Source organism: Pseudophryne corroboree, chromosome 12 (assembly GCF_028390025.1).
Source record: "Pseudophryne corroboree isolate aPseCor3 chromosome 12, aPseCor3.hap2, whole genome shotgun sequence".
NCBI lineage: Eukaryota > Metazoa > Chordata > Amphibia > Anura > Myobatrachidae > Pseudophryne > Pseudophryne corroboree.
Genome location: NC_086455.1, coordinates 82,829,987 through 82,850,259, shown reverse-complemented (window position 1 = coordinate 82,850,259; position 20,273 = coordinate 82,829,987).

Genomic DNA, 20,273 nt, shown 5'->3' with positions numbered 1-20,273 from the left:
CAGACTAAGGGAGAAGAGCAGGCAGAGGAATTGTATTTAATGCAAAGCCAAAGTCCTCTGCAACCTTTCCGGCTTCTAAAGAATTAGATTCCCTGGCCAGGGCAGCATGCATTAATCCTGAAAAGAAATGCATTAACCCTAAATGGGTGTTAAATTAATTTCCCTTCCCTACAGAGGATAGGAAAGTCTGGGAAACCCCACCAACAGTGGATACCTCTGTGTCCAGGCTGTCACGTAAGATAGTTTTACCTGTGCCTGGGGCTGCTTCCCTTAAAGACTCAGCTGATCGCAAAATTGAAACCACTCAAATCAATTTATACTGCAGGATATCTCAGGCAACTGCAGGTAAATCTACATCTCTGCCATCTGCTCCGCCACCTGCCAGGCATCCCTATCCTGGACCATCCCTACAGTCCTTTCGAGTGGCCAGATTCAGGGGCAGGGCCAGAGGTGCCTCCAATGCTGCTAGAGGATCTTGCGGTAAGTCTTGTAAACCAGCTGCTGCAGGACCTGCAGACCAGTCCTAAGGATCCTCTTCCACAAAGCCCTCCGTGTGACGGTTGGCCTCAGCAGCAAGGCAACTTTCAGTTAGATGCTTGCCTTCAACACTTCACCCACATATGGGCAGAGCCCTGTCGGGATCCTTGGGTGAGGGACCTCATATCCCAAGGATACCGGCTGGTATTCCAGGAAATCTCTCCTCTCAGATTCTTCAGGTCATGCTTACAAGCTTCACAGGAAGCCAGGGTTTCCTTACAGCAGGCAGTGCAAAAGCTGCTTTCTACGGGTGTTACTGTTCCAGTGCCTCCTCAGCTGCACACAAGGGGGTTTTACTCGGGTCTCTTTGTGGTTCCGAAGCCGGACGGCTCGGTAAGACCAATCTTGAATCTCAAATCCCTGAACCCGTATCTTCGGTTGTTCAAATTCAAGATGGAATCCCTATGAGCAGTGATAGTGAATCTGGAGGAGGGGGAGTTTCTGGTGTCCCTGGATATCAAGGACACATACCTGCATATCCCAATTTGGCCCCCTCATCAAGCGTTCCTCTAGGTCACGATTCTGGACCAGCATTACCAGTTTCAGACCTTACCCTTTGGTCTCTCCACAGCCCCAAGGGTATTCACAAAGGTTATGGTGGAAATGATGCTACAACTGCGCATGAGGGGTGTCCAAATAATTCTGTACCTAGATGATCTCCTAATAAAGGCACTGTCCAGGGAACAGCTGCTGCACAGAATCGACCTGACTACTCGTTTGCTTACGGAGCACGGATGGATACTCAATTTCCAGAAAACTCACTTAGAACTGTCTCAGAGAATTCAGTTCCTGGGGATGATCCTGGATACAGTGTCTCAGAAGGTTTACCTTCCCAGGGACAAGGCCTTGTTTATGAAGTCTATGGTCCGGATGGTGCTGAAACCTCATGTGGTCTCGATTCACCTTTGTATCCATTTTCTGGGCAAGATGGTGGCCTCCTACAAGGCGATACAGTTTGGCAGGTTCCATGCACAACCGTTTCAACTGGATTTGTTTGGCAAATGGTTGGGATCTCACCTGCACATGCATCAGCATATAACACTGTCACCAAAAGCATGGATATCCCTACTATGGTGGCTACAAGTTTCCCATCTGATGGAGGGTTGGCGTATCAACATCCTATCCTGGACGCTGTTGATAATGGATGCCAGCATCCGGGATTAGGGGGCTGTGACTCAAGGGGCGCAGTTCCAGGGGATGTGGTTCTTTCAGGAATCTGCTCTTCCAGTCAACATCCTGGAACTCAGGGTGATTTACAATGCTCTCTGTCATGTTCAAACGCAGAAAGGAGAATCACAAATTATATGTGATCTAAGGTGTGGTAATTACCTGCAGAAATAATCACCAATAATGATTTCAAGTGACTGTATATATATAATTTTGTATTCTTTTAGCTTAGATGTGACAAAATGGCTGACAGGTGATGTTCTGTGTGTGAGAGAGTAGATTCTGTCTTACTGAAATCAACTCTTATCTACAGATCATAAAGTTAGGGAAGAAAGCAATGCTCCATGTGCAATGACATGCACAATGACCAGACCAAAGGTTATAAACCCTGATAAGAGGGAGATGGTTGGATCAGTCACCTGATGGAAAGGAAAGAAAGTCCAGATGTTTAGATGACTAAGCCACTAAACTTCCTGGGTAGTCATAAAACTATCCAGGGGTGACAAGGTACAGATCCTCACAGACCTCACTCTCTTTGAAGGAGGTTTCAATGCCTTTGGGCTACACCCCCTCCCCTTCTCCTGTGTTTCTTTTCTATCACCAACAGTATGTAAAAATGGTGTATGTTTAGTGTCCAGCAGGGAAGTAGTTAAACATCCCAAGGGTGGGGGCCTGCTGCAGCTGAGGGCTATATCTGTCCCTCTCACTGGGACAGAGGGGGCATCTCTTGGGGATACAGCAGCTATATGCTGGAGATGAGGTAGTGTGTGACCGATTAAAGAGGTAGTCTGTGACCGATTAACGAGGTAGTCTGTGACGATTAAAAAAGTAAAAGATTAATAAGTTACCTGGTCCAGATGGAATTCACCCGAGAGTTCTTATGGAGTTGCACGCTGAACTAGCAAGACCTCTATTTTTGATCTTCATGGATTCGGTTAAATCGGGTATGGTTCCCAAAGACTGGCGTATAGCGGAGGTAGTGTCGATATTCAAAAAGGGGAGCAAAGCTGAACCAGGTAATTATAGACCAGTTAGTCTTACATCTATAGTGGGGAAAGTATTGAAAAGTATTCTAAGGGACAGTATTCAAAAGTTCCTTGAAGCAAATAAGGTCATTATAAGTAACCAACATGGATTTGTGAAGGACAGATCATGTCAAACCAACTTACTTGGCTTTTATAAAACAGTAAGTGCGAACCTTGATCAGGGTAAGGAGGTGGATGTAATCTTTTTAGACTTTGCCAAGGCTTTCGACACTGTACCACACATGCGTCTTATCTATAAGCTACAAGAAATAGGGCTAGGGAGTACAATATGCACTTGGGGCAGTAAGTGGTTAGATAATAGGGAGCAGTTCGTTGTGGTCAATGGATCATTTTCAAATTGGACTAAAGTACTAAGTGGTGTGCCACAAGGGTCTGTACTTGGGCCACTTTTGTTCAACATTTTCATCAACGACCTAACAGTAGGTCTAGAGAGCATGGTTTCAATTTTCGCAGACGATACCAAATTGTGTAAGGTTATAAATACGGTCGGGGATGCTGAGTCTCTTCAGAATGACTTAACTAAACTGGAAGCATGGGCAGCAAAATGGAGAATGAGATTCAACACAGACAAGTGTAAGGTAATGCACTGTGGGGGCAAAACCAAAAATTACACCTACATACTAAATGGTGTAATACTAGGGGATTCTGTAGTGGAAAAAGACTTAGGGGTTCACATAGATAACAAATTAAGCAGCAGTACCCAAAGTAGGAGTGCAGCAAAGAAGGCTAATAAGATATTAGCATGCATAAAACGGGGAATTGATGCAAGGGACGAGAGTATTATACTCCCATTATATAAATCACTAGTGAGGTCACGTCTTGAATACAATTTTGGGCACCATATTACAAAAAGGATATCCTGGAGCTAGAAAAGGTTCAGAGGCGGGCAACAAAACTAATCAAGGGCATGGAGACGTTGGTATATGAGGAAAGGCTTGCAAGGCTAGGCATGTTTACATTGGAAAAGAGGAGACTAAGAGGGGACATGATCAACATCTACAAATATATAAGGGGTCAATACACAGAGCTCGGGAGGGACCTGTTTTTATAACATCAGCACAGAGGACACGTGGTCACTCACTTAGGTTAGAGGAGAGAAGTTTCCGCACATTGAGGCAAAAAGGTTTTTTCACAGTAAGGACAATACGTGTTTGGAATTCCCTGCCTGATAGAGTAGTAACAGCGGACTCAGTCAACACCTTTAAGAATGGGTTAGATAAATTCCTATTGGATAAAGATATTCAGGGTTATGGTGCGTAGTCACACATTATAGTTAATATAACTAGTCCTAACATAAAAATAACTAGTCCTATAATAAGACTGCATAGGAGACCACAAATAGGTTGAACTCGATAGACAATTGTCTTTTTACAACCTGAGTTACTATGTTACTATGACCATTGTCTATTCTGTGAAACTCCCCCACAACAGAACCACCTAAGTCCGTTTGAGTGAGTTAGCTTTTCTGTATTTTTATTTCATTTCATTTGTTGAGATCATACCATAAACTGTGTGTGTTTTTAAAATAGTCTTAATAATCTTTGTAACATCTTTTTGTAACTAAAGCTCTGAAGTATTCTTGAAATTAAACATCTAATTTTTAGTTCTAACTCTGTGATCCTTATGAACAAAGACCTTGTGTGGCCCACGTCTACCTACTTTTCTAAGTATTACAGTGTGTGTGTGACAGGTAGAAGCGAAGACTACCTTGCGTTTAGATGCTAAATTCCTTTTGCTGGTGGCAGCTAAGGTGTTTGATTAATCCCATGTGTCAAAAGTGACCCCCACGTCACATGTGGCAATTCTCAAATTGGCGTATTTGTAGAATTGGCCATCAGCATCATGATACTCTCATACAGGCCTCATCCCTCCTTCAGAATCAGGCCATCCAGGTGCAGTCAGACAACGCCACGGCGTTGGCGTACATCAACTGACAGGGAGGAACCAGAAGCAGGGCCGCAATGCAAGAAGTGTCAAGAATACTCCTCTGGGCGGAAGCCAATGCAAGAGCCATCTCGGCTGTTAACATTCCAGTAGTGGACTTCCTAAGCAGGCACGACCTCCATCAGGGGGAATGGGGCTTCCACCCTCAGGTGTTTCAACAATTCTTTCACCGGTGTGGTTGTCCACAGATAGACTTGATGGCTTCTAGTCTCAACAAGAAGCTCCGTCGTTACTGCTCCAGAATGAGGGACCTCCAGGCGGTTGCATTATATGCTCTGCCACTGCTGTGGACTTACCACTTCATTTACCTGTTTCCTCCGATTCCTCTAATCCAGGGGTGGGGAACCTTTGACCCTCCTGCTGTTGTTGAACTACATGTACCAGCATGCCCTGCTACAGTTTTGCTATTTGGCCATGCTAAAACGGTTGCAGGGCATGGTGGGATGTATATTTCAACAACAGCTCGAGGGCCGCAGGTTCCCCAACCCTGCTCTAGTCCCAAGAGTTCTGAAAAGACTAAAAAGGAAAGGATTCAGGTAATTCTCATTGCCCTGGATTGGCTTCGGCGGGCCTGGTATGCAGATCTCCTGTCGTTGGAGGAAACCTGGCCTCTGCTGCTTCTCAAGGACCTTCTTCAAAAAGGACCCTTCGTCTATCTAGATGGTCTAGAGGTTGAGAGAGAAAATTAACCAAGAAGGGTCTTCTATCCAAGGTGGTTTCCACTATGGTTCAGGCGCGTAAGATGGTTACCTCCAAACATTACCACCGTATTTGGAAGAAGTATGTTTCTTGGTGTGAGGGTCGAAAATGTTCTCCTGTGGAATTCCGTCTGGGCTGGTTTCTATGGTTCCTGCAAGCAGGAGTGGATAAGGGCCTACATTTAGGCTCCATCAAGGTTCAGATCTCGGCTCTCTCTGTCTTCTTTCAGAGACAACTGGTGGTACTTCCTGAATTACAGACCTTTCTTAAGGGGGTGTTGCACATTCAACCACCCTTTGTTCCTCCCACTGCACCGTGGGACTTCAATGTGGTTTTGACTGGTTTGAACCATTGCAGAGGGTTGACTTGAAATACCTGACGTGGAAGACTGTTATGTTACTGGCCTTGGCTTCAGCCAGGTGTGTGTCAGAATTGGGGGCCTTGTCCTGTAAGAGCCCTAGGAGGATAGGGCGGAGCTCAGGGCTCGCCCACAGTTTTGGCCGAAAGTGGTATTGGCCTTTCATGTGAATCAAACTACTGTTGTTCCAGTATTACACTTCAGTTGCTCCAAAGTCCCTGGATGTTGTACGGGCTTTGAGGATTTACATCAAAAGGACGGCTTGTCACAGGAAGTCAGACTCGCTCTTTGTCCTTTATGATGCTAAGAAATTTGGTTGTCCTGCCTCCAAACAGTCCATTGCTCGTTGTCTCAAATTGACTATCCAACAGGCCTATACTTCGGCGGCTCTGCTGCTGCCGAGTTCTGTTCAGGCCCACTCCACAAGGTCGGTGGGCTCTTCCTGGGCAGCTGCCTGGGGCATCTTGGCATTACAGTTGTGCAGTTAAATTCTACAGGTTTGACACCTTGGCCAAAGATGACCTTCAGTTTGGTCAGGCGGTTTTGCATGGGTCTTAGCACTCTCCCACCCGTTCTGGGAGCTTTGGGATGTCCTCATGGTAATCTAGTATTCCCCAGTATCCACTAGGACGTAAGAGAAAAAAAAAAATATATATATATACATACACACGCTAATGAAAACCAAACACTTGAGTTCTGTTGGTAAATGGTTTTAGTTGTCCATACACATCACCCTGGGGGTTCTTAGCGACACTTGACACTTAGCGACACTTGACACGTGCTGTGAAAGGTGCAGAAAATATACAGTACCAACCAGGTAATGCTCCACAGATTGTCCTACTCTTCACCAACTGTGTGCTCTGAAAGCATAAGGCAAAAGTAGATGGTTTATGTCACTGGTTTTTTTTTTCCAACTCTAAAATGACAGCTATTGTGTTATATTTGGAATCATTTTCCAACCTAGTAAACCTATTGCTTACATGAAGTTGTCCAGCCAAGGATGGTCCCCTTATTGCTGTAGGGCAGAGCTGAGCAAAGCTGTGAAAGAATTCATGCAAACCATATTTCATGACAGATCAGGACATTTTCCCGGAAGCCCAAAGTCCTGACAAAACATTCCTTGTGTTATGTATTTGTTTTGCCATTCAGAAGGACCACAGGCTGCATTTTGCAGAATTTAAAGTCTACTAAAAGAGCTGGGACCAGGGCCAGCGATTGTCTAGGGCATCATGTCTTGGGGTGCTGCGTCCAAGTTTGGGGGTGTCGCACAATTTTTGGGTGTCCCCAGGGATTGGCTTATTTTTGACTTTGTGATGTATTTGGGGTACAGTAAGAGTGCAGTCCAGATTAAATAAATTGCTTCACTATTTCAAAATGAAAATATATACAGTGGGGATGCAATCATGTTACTGGCAGTCGGGATCACGCCAGTCAGTATACCGACGCCGGAATCCCGACTGCTGGAAACCCGACAGTTGGCATGCCAACTAACAGGGACTATTCCCACTCATGGGCGTCCCAGAGAGTGGGAATAGAATCAGTGGTAAACCATCAAGTCCGCTATGGAGCGAGCCTGTAAAGGGCATCGTTGCGCCCCCCCCCCCCCTTCCGGCAGTCTGGCATCAGGGATCCCTGCGTCGGTATGCTAACCGCCGGTCTCACGATCCCAACCCATACAGTGTATTATTGTATGTATAATATATATATATATATATATATATATATATATATATATATATACACAATATATCTATATATATATACATATATATATATATATATATATATATATATATACAATATATCTATATATATATATATATATATATATATATATATTAAATTATTTATCTATTGATTAACAGTTTTTTATATAGCGCAGCATATTCCATTGCGCCTTACAATTTGAACAACTGTGCTATAACAAAAATGGGTAAAAACAGACAGACATAGATGTAGGAAGGCCCTACTCGCAGTAAATTATTTATGTATATCTAAAAATAAGAATTTACTTACCGATAATTCTATTTCTCGGAGTCCGTAGTGGATGCTGGGGTTCCTGAAAGGACCATGGGGAATAGCGGCTCCGCAGGAGACAGGGCACAAAAAGTAAAGCTTTAGGATCAGGTGGTGTGCACTGGCTCCTCCCCCTATGACCCTCCTCCAAGCCTCAGTTAGGATACTGTGCCCGGACGAGCGTACACAATAAGGAAGGATTTATGAATCCCGGGTAAGACTCATACCAGCCACACCAATCACACTGTACAACCTGTGATCTGAACCCAGTTAACAGTATGATAACAGCGGAGCCTCTGAAAGATGGCTCACAACAATAATAACCCGATTTTTGTAACTATGTACAAGTATTGCAGATAATCCGCACTTGGGATGGGCGCCCAGCATCCACTACGGACTCCGAGAAATAGAATTATCGGTAAGTAAATTCTTATTTTCTCTATCGTCCTAGTGGATGCTGGGGTTCCTGAAAGGACCATGGGGATTATACCAAAGCTCCCAAACGGGCGGGAGAGTGCGGATGACTCTGCAGCACCGAATGAGAGAACTCCAGGTCCTCCTTAGCCAGGTTATCAAATTTGTAGGATTTTACAAACGTGTTTGCCCCTGACTAAATAGCCGCTCGGCAAAGTTGTAAAGCCGAGACCCCTCGGGCAGCCGCCCAAGATGAGCCCACCTTCCTTGTGGAATGGGCATTTACATATTTTGGCTGTGGCAGGCCTGCCACAGAATGTGCAAGCTGAATTGTATTACACATCCAACTAGCAAAAGTCTGCTTAGAAGCAAGAGCACCCAGTTTGTTGGGTGCATACAGGATAACAGCAAGTCAGTTTTCCTGACTCCAGCCGTCCTGGAACCTATATTTTCAGGGCCCTGACCACATCTAGCAACTTGGAGTCCTCCAAGTCCCTAGTAGGCGCAAGACACCACAATAAGCTGGTTCAGGTGAAACACTGACACCACCTTAGGGAGAGAACTGGGGACGAGTCCGCAGCTCTGCCCTGTCCGAATGGACAAACAGATATGGGCTTTTTTGAGAAAAAAAACCACCAATTTGACACTCGCCTGGTCCAGGCCAGGTCCAAGAGCATGTTCACTTTTCATGTGAGATGCTTCAAATCCACAGATTTGACTGGTTTTAAACCAATGTGTTTTGAGGAATCCCAGAACTACGTTGAGATCCCACAGTGCCACTGGAGGCACAAAAGGGGGTTGTATATGCAATACTCCCTTGACAAACTTCTGGACTTCAGGAACTGAAGCCAATTCTTTCTGGAAGAAAAATCGACAGGGCCGAAATTTGAACCTTAATGGACCCCAATTTGAGGCCCATAGACACTCCTGTTTGCAGGAAATGCAGGAATCGACCGAGTTGAAATTTCTTCGTGGGGCCTTCCTGGCCTCACACCACGCAACATATTTTCGCCACATGTGGTGATAATGTTGTGCGGTCACCTCCTTTCTGGCTTTGACCAGGGTAGGAATGACCTCTTCCGGAATGCCTTTTCTCTTAGGATCCGGCGTTCCACCGCCATGCCGTCAAACGCAGCTGCGGTAAGTCTTGGAACAGACATGGTACTTGCTGAAACAAGTCCCTTCTTAGCGGCAGAGGCCATAAGTCCTCTGTGAGCATCTCTTGAAGTTCCGGGTACCAAGTCCTTCTTGGCCAATCCGGAGCCATGAGTATAGTTCTTACTCCTCTACGTCTTATAATTCTCAGTACCTTAGGTATGAAAAGCAGAGGATGGAACACATACACCGACTGGTACACCCACGGTGTTACCAGAACGTCCACAGCTATTGCCTGAGGGTCTCTTAACCTGGCGCAATACCTGTCCCGTTTTTTGTTCAGACGGGACGCCATCATGTCCACCTTTGGTAATTCCCAACGGTTTACAATCATGTGGAAAACTTCCCCATGAAGTTCCCACTCTGCCGGGTGGAGGTCGTGCCTACTGAGGAAGTCTGCTTCCCAGTTTCCATTCCCGGAATGAAACACTGCTGACAGTGCTATCACATGATTTTCCGCCCAGCGAAAAGTCCTTGCAGTTTTTGCCACTGCCCTCCTGCTTCTTGTGCCGCCCTGTCTATTTACGTGGGCGACTGCCGTGATGTTTTATCCCACTGGATCAATACCGGCTGACCTTGAAGCAGAGGTCTTGCTAAGCTTAGAGCATTATAAATTTACCCTTAGCTATATTTATGTGGAGAAAAGTCTCCAGACTTGATCACACTCCCTGGAAATTTTTTCCTTGTGTGACTGCTCCCCAGCCTCTCGGGCTGGCCTCCGTGGTCACCAACATCCAAAACTGAATGCCGAATCTGCGGCCCTCTAGAAGATGAGCACTCTGTAACCACCACAGGAGAGACACCCTTGTCCTTGGATATAGGGTTATCCGCTGATGCATCTGAAGATGCGATCCGGACCATTTGTCCAGCAGATCCCACTGAAAAGTTCTTGCATGAAATCTGCCGACTGGAATTGCTTCGAAGGAAGTCACCATTTTTTTTTTTTTTACCATGGCCCTTGTGCAATGATGCACTGATTTTAGGAGGTTCCTGACTAGCTCGGATAACTCCCTGGCTTTCTCTTCCGGGAGAAACACCATTTTCTGGACTGTGTCCAGAATCATCCCTAAGCACAGGAGACTTGTTGTCGGGATCAGCTGCGATTTTGGAATATTTAGAATCCACCCCTGCTGTTGTAACAGTATCCGAGATAGTGCTACTCCGACCTACAACTGTTCCCTGGACTTTGCCCTTATCAAGAGATCGTCCAAGTAAGGGATAATTAAGACGCCTTTTCTTCGAAGAAGAACCATCATTTCGGCCATTACCTTGGTAAAGACCCGGGGTGCCGTGGACAATCCAAACGGCAGCGTCTGAAACTGATAGTGACAGTTCTGTACCACGAACCTGAGGTACCCTTAGTGATAAGGGCAAATTTGGGACATGGAGGTAAGCATCCCTGATGTCTCGGGACACCATATAGTCCCCTTCTTCCCGGTTCGTTATCACTGCTCTGAGTGACTCCATCTTGATTTGAACCTTTGTAAGTGTTCAAATTTTTTTAGATTTAGAATAGGTCTCACCTAGCCTTCTGGCTTCAGTACCACAATATAGTGTGGAATAATACCCCTTTCCTTGTTGTAGGAGGGGTAATTTAATTATCACCTGCTGGGAATACAGCTCGTGAATTGTTTCCCATACTGCCTCCTTGTCGGAGGGAGACCTTGGTAAAGCAGACTTCAGGAGCCTGCGCAGGGGAAACGTCTCGACATTCCAATCTGTACCCCTGGGATACTACTTGTAGGATCCAGGGGTCCTGTACGGTCTCAGCGTCATGCTGAGAGCTTGTCAGAAGCGGTGGAACGCTTCTGTTCCTGGGAATGGGCTGCCTGCTGCAGTCTTCTTCCCTTTCCTCTATCCCTGGGCAGATATGACTCTTATAGGGACGAAAGGACTGAGGCTGAAAAGACGGTGTCTTTTTCTGCAGAGATGTGACTTAGGGTAAAAAACGGTGGATTTTCCAGCAGTTGCCGTGGCCACCAGGTCCGATGGACCGACCCCAAATAACTCCTCTTCCTTTATACGGCAATACACCTTTGTGCCGTTTGGAATCTGCATCACCTGACCACTGTCGTGTCCATAAACATCTTCTGGCAGATATGGACATCGCACTTACTCTTGATGCCAGAGTGCAAATATCCCTCTGTGCATCTCGCATATATAGAAATGCATCCTTTAAATGCTCTATAGTCAATAAAATACTGTCCCTGTCAAGGGTATCAATATTTTTAGTCAGGGAATCCGACCAAGCCACCCCAGCTCTGCACATCCAGGCTGAGGCGATCGCTGGTCGCAGTATAACACCAGTATGTGTGTATATACTTTTTATGATATTTTCCAGCCTCCTGTCAGCTGGCTCCTTGAGGACGGCCCTATCTATAGACGGTACCGCCACTTGTTCTGATAAGCGTGTGAGCGCCTTATCCACCCTAAGGGGTGTTTCCCAACGCGCCCTAACTTCTGGCGGGAAAGGGTATACCGCCCATATTTTCTATCGGGGGGAACCCACGCATCATCACACACTTCATTTAATTTATCTGATTCAGGAAAAACTACGGTAGTTTTTTCACATCCCACATAATACCCTCTTTTGTGGTACTTGTAGTATCAGAAATATGTAACACCTCCTTCATTGCCCTTAACGTGTGGCCCTAATAAGGAATACGTTTGTTTATTCACCGTCGACACTGGATTCAGTGTCCCTGTCTGTGTCGACCGACTAAAGTAAACGGGCGTTTTAAAACCCCTGACGGTGTTTTTGAGACGTCTGGACCGGTACTAATTGTTTGTCGGCCGTCTCATGTCGTCAACCGACCTTGCCGCGTGTTGACATTATCACGTAATTCCCTAAATAAGCCATCCATTCCGGTGTCGACTCCCTAGAGAGTGACATCACCATTACAGGCAATTGCTCCGCCTCCTCACCAACATCGTCCTCATACATGTCGACACACACGTACCGACACACAGCACACACACAGGGAATGCTCTGATAGAGGACAGGACCTACTAGCCCTTTGGAGAGACAGAGGGAGAGTTTGCCAGCACACACCAAAAACGCTATAATTATATAGGGACAACCTTATATAAGTGTTTTCCCTTATAGCATCTTTTTTATATATTTCTAACGCCAAATTAGTGCCCCCCCTCTCTGTTTTAACCCTGTTTCTGTAGTGCAGTGCAGGGGAGAGCCTGGGAGCCGTCCCTCCAGCCTTTCTGTGAGGGAAAATGGCGCTGTGTGCTGAGGAGATAGGCCCCGCCCCTTTTTCAGCGGCCTCGTCTCCCGCTCTTAACGGATTCTGGCAGGGGTTAAATATCTCCATATAGCCCCCGGAGGCTATATGTGAGGTATTTTTAGCCAAAAATAGGTTTTCATTGCCTCCCAGGGCGCCCCCCTTCCAGCGCCCTGCACCCTCAGTGACTGCCGTGTGAAGTGTGCTGAGAGGAAATGGCGCACAGCTGCAGTGCTGTGCGCTACCTTAAGAAGACTGAGGAGTCTTCATGCCGCCGATTCTGGACCTTCTTCTTGTTTCAGCATCTGCAAGGGGGCCGGCGGCGAGGCTCCGGTGACCATCCAGGCTGTACCTGTGATCGTCCCTCTGGAGCTAATGTCCAGTAGCCAAAGAAGCCAATCCATCCTGCACGCAGGTGAGTTCACTTCTTCTCCCCTAAGTCCCTCGTTGCAGTGATCCTGTTGCCAGCAGGACTCACTGTAAAATAAAAAACCTAAGCTAAACTTTTCTAAGCAGCTCTTCAGGAGAGCCACCTAGATTGCACCCTTCTCGGCCGGGCACAAAAATCTAACTGAGGCTTGGAGGAGGGTCATAGGGGAGGAGCCAGTGCACACCACCTGATCCTAAAGCTTTACTTTTTGTGCCCTGTCTCCTGCGGAGCCGCTATTCCCCATGGTCCTTTCAGGAACCCCAGCATCCACTAGGACGATAGAGAAAATGTAGTATGTGATACGTGCGTGCTTTAATGATGACTCTATATGCTGGATGGAACAGCTATGACACCAGACTCCTCGTATTGTGTCACTGGCTATACGCTCTTGTCTGCAGGCAGGCAGAGTGTTATTCCATCTGGAGCTGAAGTGCATTATTGCTTTGTGGTGCATGGGGTCTGCTGTAGATACTATTTGCTTAAATGTCTGAGAATCTGCCATGTTGATAAATTCCAGTAGCAGCTGCTGGAACACATCAACACATGAAGATATCAGATGCTCAGACAGCAGAAGTCCTCCTGACAGGCCATCCCCACAGAGAGGCCATAAAATAAAATATAAAAAGAAAGCATGAGTAATCACCAGCTCATAGCAATAACATGAAAAATGCATGGCAGATCTGAGCGGTCAGGTCAGCGTTGTGAGAAATGAGACACCGTCCTAGTGATAAATAAAAAGCACATTACACATATAAGGATTCTGGGTAGAAGATTGGGATTACAGAGGAACCATTTAGAGATTATGTAAAATCAAGGTAATATGTCTGGAACTGATTATGGGCCTCGTTCAGAAATGTGGACGCTGATGCATTCGCAGCTGAGATACCATACGAGGTGCATGTGCCAAAATATGCTGATGCTGCTGCAACCTGGAAATGTGTTATGACACCCACAGGCGGCATCGCAAATCCAAGTAACTGCGTACAAATACGTAGCAGCAGTCGTAGATACTTTAATAATCGACTCCCACAGAATGGCCATGCTTTGTGCATATAGGATCACAGTTGCAGGCTAAGACCATACTTGCCTACTTTTCAAAACTAGTTTCAGGGAGATTGTACAGTAGGTGTAAGCAGAATGCAGTGTCATGCTCCACCCAAAGGGTGTGCCTAGCTCCACCTATGGGCGTATCTATTTCCCCTAAGGGGTGTGTCCTTCAGTGGCAGGCACTCACTCCGGTGACTATAGGGGAAATAAAATTTTAATTGTTTTGTCTCACCCAAAATGGCCGCCTCCATATGAGACACAATAGCCATAAAACATGGATTTTCAGGGGGCAACAATTACAGTAAAACTACTGTAGCATTTACAACAGACCTACTAACACATGACAAGCCTAAACAATGTCAAACGACCCTCAAAATGAGCATCATGGACAATGTAATGGTTAGCATTGCTGCCTCACAGCACTGAGGACAGGGGTTTGATTCCTACCATGACCCTAACTGTGTGGAGTTTGTATATGCTCCCTGTGCTGGTGTGCGTTTTGTCATGGTACCATACCTCCCAACATTTGGATTATAGAAGGGGGGATTTCTGGTGCGGCGGAAAGGGGGCGTGGTCTATTGAAAGAGCCATGGCCTCACGTGAATGACGCGATCGTGAGCCACGTCTCCAATTTTCGGCACAGTGGGGGCACGGCCAGCGCTGTATCAATAACTGGAAATAAATAATAATAAAAAAGACAAAAAACAAAAACACACCAGCATTTAAAATGTAAACATATCAGTCTACACAACCATTGGAAAGCAATTTGACATAAAATGGATGCAGGGGGTAACATAACAAGCAATATTTAGGGATATTCATGAAAACAGAGCATAACATCACATTTGCTCTAAAAAAAAACCCTATAAGGTCACCTGTGCTCAAGCAGGACTATCCTTAAAACATGGATTTTTAGGGGGCAGCATTTAAACCTAGCTTTTACAACAGACCTGCTAAAACATGACAAGCCTGACCCTAATCCATATAACGCTGACCCTATCCCTATAACTCTGACCTCATACTATAACTCTGACCCTATCCCTGTAACTCTGACCCTATCCTTATAACACTGACCCTATCCTTATAACGCTGACCCTATCCTTATAACGCTGACCCTATCCTTGTAACGCTGACCCTATACTAAAATACTGACCCTATCCCTATAACACTGACCTCATACTATAACTGACCCTATCCCTACAACCCTATACTATAACTCTGACCCTATCCCTATAATACTGACCCTATACTATAACTCTGACCCTATCCCTATAATACTGACCCTATACTATGACACTGACCCTATCCCTATAATACTGACCCTATACTATGACACTGACCCTATCCCTATAATACTGACTCTATACTATGACACTGACTCTATACTATGACACTGACCCTATCCCTATAATACTAACCCTATACTATGACACTGACCCTATCCCTATAATACTGACCCTATACTATGACACTTACCCTATCCCTATAATACTGACTCTATACTATGACACTGACTCTATACTATGACACTGACCCTATCCCTATAATACTAACCCTATACTATGACACTGACCCTATCCCTATAATACTGACCCTATACTATGACACTGACCCTATCCCTATAATACTGACCCTATACTATGACACTGACCCTATCCCTATAATACTGACCCTATACTATAACTCTGACCCTATCCCTATAATACTGACCCTATACTATGACACTGACCCTATCCCTATAATACTGACACTATGACACTAGCAGTGCTCCCCCTAAGATAAATGTTAGACAACTTGGACTTGCAGGTCATTGGACAATAACAAAGGGAGTAATGCTGGTAACCTGCGGAGTTTAAACTCAGCACCCACTATGTTCTTTGTCTCCAGCCAAGCCCTGTCATGCCCTGCCCTCCGCAGCCCAGCCACACGCACACCAAAGGTTTATTTACCTTACATTTCAAAGAGGCCACCACTGCTGTGCTGCTGCTGATGGGGCCGCCGTCACTGCCACTGTTGCTTCTGTGGTGCAAAGACAGACTCCCCTGCCGCTGCGAACTGCTATGCGGCCACCGGTACACATAACCCTGCGGTGGCCAGCATTTGAGTAACAGGACATCGCCCATCATGACGTCTCCCGAGCAGGCTCCTCCCCCGGCACTTCCGGACTGGCGCATGCACAGTTCATACTTTCACTAGCTATTGAAAAACAGGGAGAACCCGGAAGATTTCCAGGGCAGCTGGAGGCTCATGTAAAAAACGTGAGCCTCCTGCTGAATGCAGGAGGGTAGGCAAGTCTGCGCTGGAGACACCAGTCATCTTCTTTCCTATGCAGCCACCACTACCCAGAACCTTATTGAGCCACCACCAGCCCAGTCACCACACAGCTCCATGATTACACCCTCACCCTGTTCCTCCATCTCATCCTCACCAAGCTCCCAGATCCCACCCTCACCCATCTCTCACACCCTAACCCCGCTCTCAGATCTCACTCTCACACCTTCCCACATCTCTCCTGGATCTCATCATACATTAATCACCCCTGCAGTGACCGGTCTTTAAATAACATGCCGCCCACATCATGACGTCATCCATGCAGGCCCGCCCCTGGCTAGACTCGCCCGAAAATGCAATCTGCACATGCGTGATCAGGAATGCCGGGGGCGTGGCCTGCACAGACGACTCATGATGTGGGCAGCATGTTATTTAAATGAGCCACAGTGGGCGGGGTTGTAGGTAGCGGATCCCGGCATTTAAATAAAAAGGACATTCAGATAATGGCGTCACCGTGCAGGCTCCGCCCCCTGCCATCCGTGACTCACACATGCGCGGTCCGCATTTTCTGTGGGCAGCACAGGAAAAGTAGGAGGACCCGGTGGTTTAGCGGGGCAACAGGAGGGTAGTTTAAAAAACGGGAGATTACGCGGGAGGGGTAGGCAACCCTGCATTATACACATCCCCCTCCCCCATATTACTCCCAGCACATAACATTATACACACACCCCCTCCCCCATATTACACCCAGCACATTACATTATACACACACCCCTCCCCCATATTACACCCAGCACATTACATTATACATACCCCCTCCCCAATATTACACCCAGCACATTACATTATACACACACCCCTCCCCCATATTACACCCAGCACATTACATTATACATACCCCCTCCCCAATATTACACCCAGCACATTACATTATACACACACCCCTCCCCCATATTACACCCAGCACATTACATTATACACACCCCCTCCCCCATATTACACCCAGCACATTACATTATACACACCCCCTCCCCCATATTACACCCAGCACATTACATTATACACACCCCCTCCCCCATATTACACCCAGCACATTACATTATACACACCCCCTCCCCCATATTACACCCAGCACATTACATTATACACACCCCCTCCCCCATATTACACCCAGCACATTACATTATACACACCCCCTCCCCCATATTACACCCAGCACATTACATTATACACACCCCCTCCCCCATATTACACCCAGCACATTACATTATACACACCCCCTCCCCCATATTACACCCAGCACATTACATTATACACACCCCCTCCCCCATATTACACCCAGCACATTACATTATACACACCCCCTCCCCCATATTACACCCAGCACATTACATTATACACACCCCCTCCCCCATATTACACCCAGCACATTACATTATACACACCCCCTCCCCCATATTACACCCAGCACATTACATTATACACACCCCCTCCCCCATATTACACCCAGCACATTACATTATACACACCCCCTCCCCCATATTACACCCAGCACATTACATTATACACACCCCCTCCCCCATATTACACCCAGCACATTACATTATACACACCCCCTCCCCCATATTACACCCAGCACATTACATTATACACACCCCCTCCCCCATATTACACCCAGCACATTACATTATACACACCCCCTCCCCCATATTACACCCAGCACATTACATTATACACACCCCCTCCCCCATATTACACCCAGCACATTACATTATACACACCCCCTCCCCCATATTACACCCAGCACATTACATTATACACACCCCCTCCCCCATATTACACCCAGCACATTACATTATACACACCCCCTCCCCCATATTACACCCAGCACATTACATTATACACACCCCCTCCCCCATATTACACCCAGCACATTACATTATACACACCCCCTCCCCCATATTACACCCAGCACATTACATTATACACACCCCCTCCCCCATATTACACCCAGCACATTACATTATACACACACCCCCTCCCCCATATTACACCCAGCACATTACATTATACACACACCCCCTCCCCCATATTACACCCAGCACATTACATTATACACACACCCCTCCCCCATATTACACCCAGCACATTACATTATACACACACCCCTCCCCCATATTACACCCAGCACATTACATTATACACACACCCCTCCCCCATATTACACCCAGCACATTACATTATACATACCCCCTCCCCAATATTACACCCAGCACATTACATTATACATACATCCCCTCCCCAATATTACACCCAGCACATTACATTATACATACATCCCCTCCCCCATATTACACCCAGCACATTACATTATACACACACACCCCTCCCCCATATTACACCCAGCACATTACATTATACATACCCCCTCCCCAATATTACACCCAGCACATTACATTATACATACATCCCCTCCCCAATATTACATGCAGCACATTACATTATACATACATCCCCTCCCCCATATTACACCCAGCACATTACATTATACACACACCCCCCTCCCCCATATTACACCCAGCACATTAAATTATACATACCTCCTCCCCATATTACACCCTGTACTAGCTTACACACTGCAACACAGCCCCCCAATATTACACCCAGTGCCACATTACAGGACACACAAAACCTATTCCACACAGCACCCACCTGGCTATGTTGCTCCTTCCTGTAAGGACTGGGAGCCGGCCCCAGGACAGTGTGGGACTGTGGGAAGGCAGCACATCGCAGGCACAACCTATCGAGGAGCAGGGGGAAGAAAGTTACTGATACACGCTGCCATCTGACTTAGTGTGGTGGGAGGGGCCAGCAACCAGGAAGCAAAGCTCTGCCTCTCTGTATACAGGGCAGGGAAGAAACCACTGCACACAACCCTGCGGTGGCGGTTGGTTCTATATCGGAGGGGCTGAAGGGACCTTGTGACGTATTGAGGGGAGGAGCTACGTCACCAGGGGGAGGAGCTACGGGCGAACATAGAATCAAGTGGGCTAAGGGACCTTTTCCGTAAGGGGGAGGGGTTACGACCCAAGGGGGAGGAGCTAGGCCAGCGGGATAGTTCCTCTACTATCCACGCCACCAACTATTACCTTTAGTAATTAGGTGGTGAGCGAAGCGGAGCGGAGCGAGCCACTGTGCCCGAAGCGTGGCGAGCGAAGCGAGCCCGCGAGGGTACTTTTCGGGTACCCTGTTCGCCCGTAGCTCCTCCCCCTGGTGACGTAGCTCCTCCCCTCAATACGTCACAAGGTCCCTTCAGCCCCTCCGATATAGAACCAACCGCCACCGCAGGGTTGTGTGCAGTGGTTTCTTCCCTGCCCTGTACACAGGGTTGGTTCTATATCGGAGGGGCTGAAGGGACCTTGTGACGTGGCCGGCTCTGAAGTCTCCAGTGCAGGCCCCGCCCCCCGATCTCCGGACTTGCGCATGCGCAGTCCAGATTTTCAACGATGGACCCTCAAAATCCGGGAGGACTCTCTAGGTATGCGGGGCAGCGGGAGGCTCATTTAAAAATCGGGAGCCTCCCGCTGAATGCGGAAGGGTAGGCAAGCCTGGCTAAGACATGTCCTAAAAATGGTGCTGACACTCCTGAGGTTTTGCAGCCACTCCCAGTTGCCTCCCCTAACAACCCCTAACTGCCAATCACTTTGCAAATATTTCAAACAAAAAGGTACAACATGGCTGCCTATGGGGGTCATTCTGAGTTGATCGCTAGCTGCTTTCGGTCGTAAAAAATTGGCATTTCTGCGCGTGCGTATGGGCCACAGTGCGCACGCGTGAAGTGCTTTCACACAAAACTATGCAGTTTTACACAAGGCCGAGCGGCACTTTTCAGTCGCACTGCTGATCGGTGAGTGATTGACAGTAAAGGGGTGTTTCTGGGTGGTAACTTGGCGTTT